The sequence below is a fragment of the Carya illinoinensis genome, chromosome 3 (assembly GCF_018687715.1).
Source record: "Carya illinoinensis cultivar Pawnee chromosome 3, C.illinoinensisPawnee_v1, whole genome shotgun sequence".
NCBI lineage: Eukaryota > Viridiplantae > Streptophyta > Magnoliopsida > Fagales > Juglandaceae > Carya > Carya illinoinensis.
In genome coordinates, this window is record NC_056754.1 from 18,205,332 (window position 1) to 18,215,674 (window position 10,343).

A 10,343-nucleotide genomic window follows, 5' to 3' on the forward strand; every position below is an offset into this window, starting at 1 on the left:
TTCTTTTATAATTTGTATTTTTAATTTTTAAGTTTTTTATTATTTGAGGTAGCATCTTGTGCGGTATAAATTGGAGACGTGTCATTAATTGTGACGCTTCATTGCGCAAAATTCAACGATTGCATTTGCTAATTAAAATAAGAAAAATAATAAATGTATTTAAGAAAAATTTAGAAAATAGTGATGTTACTCCCACCGCTAGAAGCTCAACTAATACAAATTAATAAAATGTTTTTTTAATTTTTTTTACATGTATCTTTTTAATATTTTTAAATAATTTTTTTAAAATTTATAATATTATTAAAAAATATTTCCTTAATCACAAAGTTTAAAAAAAAAAAAAAAAAAAATCTAGAATGAGTAATAAAAGGGTTTGACGCTACCTACCCCAACCTTTAGGTCCCACAAAGATTGATGGGGGCAGGCTTCATTCAGCCGAATTCGCTTCTATTTTCCATAATTTAATAAATATTTAAATCGATACGTTTTTTACACAAATTCATCCCTGATAACAGCTTTAATTAAAAATAGAAAAATAATTTATTTTTCTTAAAATTGATTAAAATTACTCCGATTTTAATTTTTTTTTATAAAATTGAATTGGTTTATATATATTTTAATTTTTTATATTGTATATAATATTTATATATCATATATAACTATATATAAAATAGTTTTGTATTATATGATAAATTACTAATTAATATAATATTAAATTTTAAAATCTTATATCATTTTATTTATTGTATTAAAAGTTATACTAATACTATATCACTATATATTATAATATACTATAATATCATTATTTTATATATTATAATATGTATTATAATATACTACAATATATTATTAGTATAGTATTATATACTATAATATAATATTATATTATATAATATATAATATAGTACATTAAAACCGGTAAACTTGACCGAACCAGACCAGAAACTGATAAAATCGGAATACTAGTTTATGAGGGTAACCGGTACGTAATCAGTTTTAAAAAATGAAAAATCGGAATATACTAATTCGGTCCTAAATTTTTCTAAAACTGAACTGAACTAAACTGATTACACCCATACTCTCCCTCCCTCCCTCCCTCCCTCCATCTCCATCTCCATCTCTATTTTCGTTGACATCTCCCTCTCCCTCTCCATTTTGTTTTTTCCTCCATCTTCCTCTCCATATCATAACTCTAAATCCATCCCTCTCCATCTCCATGGGAACATTAACGGGGGTTGACTGAAATAGGAACCGACAATGAGAATGAACCAAGAGGGGAGAAGGAACCGAAAGCGAGAGCATCAAAATGTTCCTCTAGCCCTTTTTACTTTTGCTAGGACTCAAGGTCATTGCATTCTACAAAGGTTGGCATCTTGGTACTCCACATTTCAAATTCTAGTTGTAGAGTCTGTAGGCAACTCCATTGGGGGTTAAGGGTATGTTCAACTGGATTTATTCTCGTTGGATTTTGGTTCTATATGTTTGTGGATCCAATTGAAGAAGATCAAACAGCTTCCCAAACAAGATGACCCCGGTAAGGATCTTGAATCGGGAGAGAATAATGGCTACTTCCCAATGGTCCTTGTTCAGATTCCCATGTGCAATGAAAAGGAGGTAAATGAAATTGAAATTTTCACTTTAGGCTATTCTAATTCTCGCTGTTTAGAAATACTTAAAACAATTATTTACATATAGATGTTAAAGTTTTTTTTTTTTTTTTTATTTGGGTTGGGGGTTGCTTTTTAATCAAGTATATCAGCGATTGATTGCTGCAATGTGTAATTTAGAATGGCCAAAATCAAAGCAACTGATACAAATTTTTGATGATTATGATCACCCAACAACGCAATCAATCATCAAGGAGGAGGTTCATAAATGGCAGCAAATGGGTGTCCACATTGTGTACCGACATCGGGTCATTAGAGATGGGTACAAGGCTAGTAATCTCAAGTCCGCAATGAATTGTAGCTATGTCAAAGATTGAGTTTGTTGCCATTTTGTGTCTGTAATACAGACTTGTACTAGACTATAAATTCTATGAATCTACTGTATCAAAAGAATCGAAATTGAGAAGTGACTTTGTGAGAAAGAAAGTTTGTTTCAGGAATTTTACCGAATACCTTTGTTGCAATTCATTTATGCTTTCTTCTTCGGTATTGTATCATCAATTGCTTGCACGTGTTTCTGATTTTTTTTTTTTTATTGTATTGGTTATGCCACGTCAGTAGATTACCCGGCAATTTTCCACCGCCGATTGTATGTAGAAGCACTATTAAAAGTAATGACAGATTTTATCAAGTAGGGCTGTAAGAGGACGGACCGGATAGGAAAATTCGACCGGATGGAATTGTTCGGTCTAGATTGATTGTCTTATTAGTTGATTTCAATGTGTAATTTTTTTTTACCAGACCGAATCAAGACCGACCACATGTATGTATATATATTTTTTAAACTATTCTATATAATATATTATTTTATATAGTAATTGTGTTGATTAATTAATTATGTAATTTTCATTCAATGGATCACTATTGACCATATATACAATAAAATTATTTAATATTTATTACCCATATATAAAACGTTAAAGAGATTACTTGATTTCATTCCCTATATATACAATGAAAAAAAATGATCACGGACCAACCAGACCGATAGTTAACGGTATAATCCAACAAAAATGATGGATCGAAATTTTTTATCCGTGACTCCTTCTGATCAAACCAGACGATTACACCCCTATAATAGTGGGCGGCATGCATAATGCATTGAGTGTTAATAGTTTTAAATGGAGTGGTAAATGTTGTGTCTCATGCATATACATGTCAATGAAGCATAGGAATGAAAAAAAAATGGTAAAGCGGACCAGACCGGACACCAGTTTCATTTTTCTTAAAATCAGTTAAAATTGGTCCTATCTCAATTTTCCTTTTTCTAACACCAGACCAAATCAGACCGGACTAGTTCATATATATATATTTTAATTTTTTATATTGTATAAAATATTTTTTATATGATTTTTTATATTATATATAATTTTTATATATAAAATAATTTTGTATTATATCATAAATTACTAATTAATATAATATTAAATTTTAAAATCCTATATCACTATAGTCTATAATATAATTATAATATACTATAATATATTATCACTATACTATAAATATTATATAATACACTGAAAAAACCGGACCGAGCTAGACCGGAACCGGTTAAACTAGAAGTATCGGTTTAAGGAAATAACTAATGCAGTATCAGTTTTTCAAATCTCAAAAGTGGTATACATCGATTCAATTATAAAATATATCTAAAATTGGAGAAGTTAAACTCCTAACTGAGAACATTCATAGGTTTGGATCGAATTTATGGCGAGTTCAATATAATTGGTAATTGTTTTTAATGATTTTAATAAATTTTTGGTACATTTAAGTAAGGTCAATCGTTGGTTACTCACAATCACCTTAATCTGCTGTCAAAGCATCTACTCCATATATATATATATTAGTTAGGGCTTAAAGTATGATGCACGTTTGCTTAATTCATAGAATAGGAAAATTGTGCCCAAACATTAAACTTTCCTGTAAAAGCAAATAATAATAGAAAATAGATTACAAAATATGATTATTACGTGCAATAGGTAATAATAGTATAAACTTGCAGCTGATAACAAATTGAATCCAATTAGGTTACATGTCACTCCAGAATGAACAATAGGATGGAAAGAGGATGCAAAACCGATTGATAGACAGTGTAATGGATAGATTGATAAATCTTGATATCAGTAAGCATTCATTCAAATACACTAAGGTGGTGAGAAATGTGTTCCATTGACAGCTGATGGACAGGACGTTGAATCTCTTATGGCGTTGTTGTTGAAGCTGATCGACTTCTACACCAAGGTGGATGACACATTCCTTTTCTGAAGTTTCTATTGCAATACTTTTGGAGATATGGTAAATGGGCCTACATAAAATGAAGTTAGATCCTCAATATGGTTATTGTTGTTGTCTGTTAGATCAGACAAAACAGTATGAAGAAAAGGTATAAACACAAACAATTGCCAAACTAACCCTCTAGGAAGTAATTAAATGGAATAGGCAATGTGTCTTCCTAAACAGAGCTGCAGCATCATGGTTCTCATCTTGATAATCCTTAAATCCTCTCTGCATCCCCTCTCTCCCCAACACACATGCTAAGCTTCGAAAAGTATAGGTGAGAAGCTCCACCAATTCCAATAGGCCATGTTGTCTCAAGAGCCTACACAATCTCCTTAACTCAAATAACTAATATTTTTCTTTTTATCAGCATGCTATAAAAGCTTAACATAATCACACAATAGCTTGGAGAGTTGCATTTTCTATTTTCTGAAAACAATAGGGAATCAATACAAAGGTATGAAGAATGGGAAACAAAATATTTGCTCTGACTTCAAGAGGCATCCATATTAAATCTGATGTTCCATCACATCCTGGCCTAATTTACCAATCTTCGTTGTAAATCCAAACACCCTATTGTAGCATTATATGTTTTTAAAATGTGAATGGAAACGGCTATAAGCATGCCAACGAAACCCAAATATTATATTGCATAGGATCCATCGATAATCATAATAGAAATGCTGCCAAAAAACTTGAAAACCAAAAATCTAAAAATCCTTACGTAAATATACCATTGACAAACAACATTAAATACCAAATACCATCAACTCATCAAAACCCCAGCATACAACAAAAGAAAAAAGAAAATGGACAAACCATTTAGCACCCAAAATTAGAAAAGTGCAATTGAGGCAAATCATTGAAAAAGTTACTGTAGCTTGCTAAAATGAAAACAGAGAAAAAGAAATGTATAAACCTTGGAATAGGAACCAACACCATAGATCTTGTCCAACTCAAAATCCTGAATAGCAAAACTCTCTGGGAGTGCCTTGCAAGCAAAGTTCTTGGATCTCTACAAATTCCCACCATTGAAAGACTTCCTCTGAATTTTCAACTTGGAATCAAAAGTCTTTACTAGAATTGCACATCAATTCAGATCATATGAGCATGTTTGTGATAGTTATATAACTTTGGAAGCATTGAGAGTAAAAAAAAAAAAGCAGACTACTTTAAGTCCAGAAGCCAGAAGCTCAAGCAACCGAATATTCAATCAGATACGAAGAAAAACTCGTACAAAAATAATCCCTATTTTTTCAAATCAACTATCAGTTCAATCATGAGAACAAATAAGAACAAAGACATTTCAAATTTCCGAAAAAAGAATGAAAAATAAGTAAAATTCAATGAAGTCCAAAACTTTTTTGCCAAAAATACCTTTCCCACTTCAACCATCCATCAAATAAATCAAAATAGTTAAAGAACACTTAAAAAAAAAAACTTATTAGTAATAAAAACACTAAATAATCTACTTGAATTCTGGTAGATACAACGGTTCCTCATCATCTGGTATGTCCTCAATAATGGTTCTAGGTTCATTATTATTTTCTATAATTTATATACCACCACCCTTCCAAAATAGAGAGGTTAAAAGATAGGGAGAAAAAGAAAAACGAATCAACAATACAAAGTCACTAACCTGAGAATGAAGGTTCTTTGTTTTATTTAGTGAAAGCTCAATCTTTTCTTCATGGTTGAGAACCTATACAAAAAAAAAAAAAATTGTTAATAAAAATGAAACGGCAACATAGTTCCAAAACAATATATATATAGGCTTCTTGTGTTTAACTGACAAAAGATTCTACCAAAAAGAATATAACCTTATTTCATTATTCTTTTCTATAATTTATATAATATCTCCCTTCCAAGATAGATAGGTTAAAAAATAGGAAAAAAAAAAGAGAAATGAATCAAAAATACAAAGTCACTAAACTGAGAATGAATGTTCTCTATTTTATCCACCAAAAGCTCAATCTTTTCTTCATGGTCGAGAACCCACACCAAAAAAAATATATATATTAATAAAATGAAATGGCACTATAATTCCAAACAAATAAGTAAATAAATAAATTAGGCTTCTTGAGTTTAACGGACAAAAGATTCTACCAAAGAAAATATAACCTTTGAAATTGACATTTTTTAAAAAGTCTTTGCTGCATACATATAGATGAGAAAGCAACACTGCCTTACCTTCTCTATATTTTCCTTCATAACTCTTTTGACTTCCAAAACCTAAGCTCTCACTTTAGCCAGCTTGCTGATCTTTGGATGATGTACACAATATTGCACTTGCTCCTTCAATTTGGGCCTAAATAATTGAGACCAAAATTTTGGCATTAAAGTAACTTATAAAATTTAAAATGCATATCCTATTTTATAGAAACAATATGATACACTTCAAAAAGAAGAAAAAAAGATAAACAAAAGAAGAGGAAGAAGAAAATATTACCCAAAGTCCTTGTTGAGGCTATTGGCAACTGTTGTTGCAGCTTTTCCTCCACCATTTCTCTAGGTGAAATCCTCCTTGATTCACTGAAGGAAGACAATTGGAATCTGCCACTCTTTTTATTCTAGAAAAATTTACTCCCTATATTTTCTTCACTTCTTATTTAAGTTAAGAAGCTAGTTGTAATCCAAAAAAAAAAACTGAGTAACTCATCCCACATGCAAGTCTACATGGTTTAGGTACTTTGAATTAAGCTTAAATGCCAAAACCCCAATTTATCAATTGAATGATATTGCATAGTCACTATTTTTCATTCTCATAAAAGGGGAAAAAAAGACAAGCATATATTACAGAATAAAAATAAGAAATTTAAAGAAAACTTTGAGCAACAAGGACTATATCCATTCTATGGTTTTCAATCTTAGTTCTTAAGACTACACTATAAAGTACATTATATTCTGATTTTATGGGAACAAACTTTACATAACAATTTATGATGTTTACTACACAATTGAACATAAAACCTTTCAACAAGACATACCTCAGACAGAAGCTTTGTATCATCCATATCATGGAGATCCAAAAGCCCAGCACCAAAACCAACCCTAAACTCCAGAGAATAAAACATCCATCAAATGTTGTTTGGGCACTATGCGTGTATGGCTCAAAAGCACAAAAAAAGAAAAGGAAAACAACACAAGCACATGAAAATAAAGCCATCCTAAACTAATCAACAAGATCCTGTTGCGTTGAAGGACTGTGGATGTGGCAAGGGCATTGAACCTGGCCAACTTTTTGGCCATGGTTGTGGATGGGAGTTGAGATACCCTCTAAGTCTTCACAAATAAAGTACATCAACAACAGCTAACATCTTTGGTGCTCATGAATAAAGAGCTTCGGTCTATAACAACTTTGAAGTTTATAAAAGATCATGTTTAGGTTAGTCTGATATTTTTTACAAGTCGCAACAGCTCACAATTCAATTTTATGACATGGATATAAAAACTTCAATGAATCAATTCAAACAATAGAAACATATTTCTTAGAACATTAAAATCAACATTTCCAGTTCTTTATTAATGGGAACACATCAATCCAATAATCAATGCACCGATGCCTCTACACCAAACACAACAAAATAATCAAAAAACAATGAGCAATGCTGCCCCTATGAAAATGATTTGCACCGAAGATGCCTCTTCTGCATTGCTTGAGGCCAAAAGAAGAAGAAGAAAAAAAAAAGGCTTATGCTAAAGTAAAGGTATCAAGGAAAGGAAAATGGCAAGTTTATTGGCATATAAATGCACCTCCACCATAGTTTGATTGGCCTGATCCTTTCTCATAAGCAGTCAAATCTTATTTCACAATCTATGGGTCATATCAAGAGGAAGAAATAGGGAAAAAAAAAGTCACGATATACAGTACTGGCAAAGAGTACATGAAGCATGAAAAACTCTATAACAATTAGGTGAAAAAATATTTTACCGTTTGTGGGCCACTGGAAACATCCCCAAGGGTATTCCCATTAATGGGAGTATAAACATCTCAGCAGGCCATGCCCACTCCATGTAATCCCCATATGTTCTGCTAATAACTTCACGCATTTCAATTTGCTTATTATAAAAGTAAACTTTCCATCTTTGCCCTTCTTAGGCAAGAGCAAACATCTCATACACATGTTGGTGGATAGAATATAATATATTCTTAAACATGTCAAGTGGATGAGTACAAAGTCATAAGTAGTAAACAACATATTGCCATATGAAAAGTTGAAACAAATCTAAAAATAATAAAGAAAGAAAAAGCATATATCAGAAAACATAACTAACAAGATTCAAAAACTATGCTTCATCTCATTTTCTCAAATTTCTCTGGAACCAAATAGAGAGTTAAATTATTTACTTGTAAAAACAAAGTTAGACTATTGAAGAAGGAAATTACAGGTTAAAAAATAGCTACACGAGCCACATTGCGATTAAAGAATTCTAAAAATATAACCCACCATATAAATGTAATACCAAAAACAGATCTAACAGTTATATCGAGAATAGCAACCCAACAATAAAATCTAACGAATGCATGGACCATTACATCCCCACTTCCACAAACATAAAAATCCAACCACCGTATATGAACACAAACGTGAGTAAAAATCTGTATGTGTGGGCCATGTAAAACTCACTACGACAAGATTATCCTTCTCATCGAAAACATTGGAATTGTAGTGACTCATTGCGCAAGACTTGGAGAGAGAGAAAAATAAAGATAAAATCTTTAGTCTTAAAATCCTAATATCTACAAGTTTCTTTAAATCTAAACAGAATTAAAAAAATAGAGGAGTAAAAGAGAGAAATCGAAGGCAAATTTTGGAAAACTTGGACTTGACTTCAATCATGCATCTGAAGGAGCAAAATAAGAAATATAAAATCCAAAATGCAAATTGAAGAACACATATTGTGACGATGACAATAGAAAACCATACCCATGGCGCAATAGTAGCAAAAACAATGGAGAAGAATCAGGAAGCACACACCCCGAACCCAAGAATGAAAATTGGACCCAAACAACCAAATAAATGATAGAACCGAACGAGGAATACAAAAAGCCACAGACTCATTCATCCAGATCCTCTGCTTTTACGTCACAGTGGAGGAGATTGAGAAGAGAAATGGCAGATCTGGGTGACTCGGCATGACACAGAGCTTGCTTACGGCAACATCTGTTGTAGAGAGGGAGAGAGGGCTCGAGGTGGGCTACAGCGCAAAGGAGAAAGGAGGGAGAAGAGAATAGAAAGAAAGAAGGAAAAAAAAAAACTTAGGGTTTTAACCGTCCGTAGCGAAGAGAAAAAATGGAAGAAAAAAGAAAACAAACTTGAAGAGAGAAGAGCCAAAGACCAATACAAAGAGAAGATCAGATCTTACCTCATCTACCACTAGGGGTGTGCAGATATATTTATAAACCGATTGACCCGATTGACCCGATCAGATCCACCCGATAAAAGCCGGGTTACAATTTAAGCGGGTCGTCTGAAGAATTATACGGGCGAAACCGCAGCTAAAGAACCAACCCGTATCCCATCTGTCCCAAGTTCCAACTCCCTCCGTCTTCAACATAGCCCCCCCTCTCTCTCTCTCTCGACCTCTCTCTCATCACCGTGCTCTATTTCTCTCGCTCTCTCTCTCTCTCTCTCTCTCTCTCTCTCTCTCTCTCTCTCTCTCACACACACACACACACACACACAGACGGCGGCGTGGGTCTCTCTCTCTCTCACTCTCACTCTCTCTCTTCGGCCGCAGCTCCAAGATCAGCTTCGGCGTGGGTCTCAACTCTCCAAGACGGAGGTATGTTCCTTTTCATAAAACCCTTCAGATCAACTCATAATTTATTCACAAGGCCATACCTGTGCATCATGATTCATAACCCCAATACAAACCTACACAGAAATTAATAATCTCATTTGCTAGCAAATAACCTTCTGTTGTGTGTATTTTTATATTCGGATTTGTTGGGCTGTAATTGCGGTGGTGATAAGAAAATCTTAATCATTTTCTAGTTTTCTTTGATAATGTTTCCTAAAAATGGAAAATCTGTAATTGAGGAGGCCCAAGTTTTATCGATTTTTCTCTTCAGCCTTTCTATTATGCCCTGAGATATTATTATTAGTATAAGAATTGGTTAAAAAGGATGTTGGGTTTTTTCTTTTTGGATGGTTGCTGAATTTTTGCCATTATTGGTTAAGATTAATGTGAACTATTTTTGGAAAGTATCGTCCTTTTTGGAGGGTTGTTGAATTTTTCCCCATTGCTTTGTTTTATACATTCTTTTGGTTAATGGCTGGAATATTCCTGGCAGAGGGAATAATTTAAGGCCAATTTACAGTATTAAATTTAGAGATCTAAATGGATGTGGGGGGTTTTTTTTCTTATAGGATGTAATTGCACAAAGATTTGGGTGAA

General features: G+C 32.6%; 1 long non-coding RNA gene across 6 annotated transcripts; it reads right to left on the bottom strand.

Annotated features, from left to right (window-relative positions):
• Positions 1-3,627: 3,627 nt before the first annotated feature.
• LOC122303592 lies at positions 3,628-10,120 on the bottom strand. 6 transcript variants are annotated; one of them, XR_006240772.1, is made up of 8 exons: positions 9,309-10,120; positions 6,929-9,140; positions 6,391-6,473; positions 6,132-6,249; positions 5,581-5,643; positions 4,861-4,956; positions 4,077-4,263; positions 3,628-3,969 (listed from the first exon to the last, which is right to left on the bottom strand). It is a non-coding gene; the product is annotated as an uncharacterized LOC122303592 (long non-coding RNA). The 6 variants fall into 6 exon arrangements; XR_006240771.1 differs by having other exon boundaries at positions 6,929-6,992; positions 7,873-10,120; XR_006240768.1 differs by having other exon boundaries at positions 6,929-10,120.
• Positions 10,121-10,343: the final 223 nt, after the last annotated feature.